Genomic DNA, 1,085 nt, shown 5'->3' with positions numbered 1-1,085 from the left:
TATCAGAATTACATCAGACCTGTCTACAGAGACCTGGAATGAGAGAAAGGCTTGGGGGGGGGGGACATTTTTAAAGCTCTTTCAGAGAAAAAGATGCAGCCAAGGATCTTTTAACCAGCAAGGCTGACATTCAGAATTGATGGAGAAATAGACCTTCCAGAATCGCCAGTCATTAACCAATTTCGTAACCACAAAACCAGCCCTACAGGAGATATTAAGGGGGGTTCTATAAAGGTAAAAAGGCCCCAAGAGCGATATAGAGCAGAAAGTAACAACCGATACAAACTCAGACTTTACTGGCAACATGGCATCATTAAAATTCTAACCCTCAGTTCTCAGTGCCAATGTAAATGGTTTAAACTCTCCCATAAAACGTCACAGGGTTGCAGATTGGATAAAAAGACATGACCCATCCATTTGTTGTCTACAAGAGACTCATTTTGAACCCAAAGATGCATTCAGACTTAGAGTAAGGGAATAGAGTACCATCTTCCACACAAATGGACCTCAAAAGAAAGCTGGAGTAGCAATTCTCATATCAGATAGATGGGATTTTAAACTAGAGGCTATAGAGAGAGACCCAGAAGGGCAATATATTATTCTTAAAGGAAGTATTCAACAAGTGGATATGACAATTATTAATATATATGCCCCCAACAGGGGAGCAGCAAGATACACAAGCCAACTCTTAACCAAAATAAAGAGACATATAGATAAGAACACAGTAATAGTAGGGGACCTCAACACCCCACTATCAGAAATAGACAGAACACCCTGGCAAAAACTAAGCAAAGAATCAAAGGCTTTGAATGCCATACTCGACGAGTTGGACCTCATAGATATATATAGAACACTACACCCCAGNGATAAGAACACAGTAATAGTAGGGGACCTCAACACCCCACTATCAGAAATAGACAGAACACCCTGGCAAAAACTAAGCAAAGAATCAAAGGCTTTGATTGCCATACTCGACGAGTTGGACCTCATAGATATATATATAGAACACCACATCCCAGAACCAAAGAATACTCATTCTATTCAAATGCCCATGGAACATTCTCAAGAATAGACCATGTTCTGGG

Source organism: Ailuropoda melanoleuca, chromosome 2, assembly GCF_002007445.2.
Source record: "Ailuropoda melanoleuca isolate Jingjing chromosome 2, ASM200744v2, whole genome shotgun sequence".
Classification (NCBI taxonomy): Eukaryota; Metazoa; Chordata; class Mammalia; order Carnivora; family Ursidae; genus Ailuropoda; species Ailuropoda melanoleuca.
Note: the sequence above shows the minus strand (reverse complement) of the source record.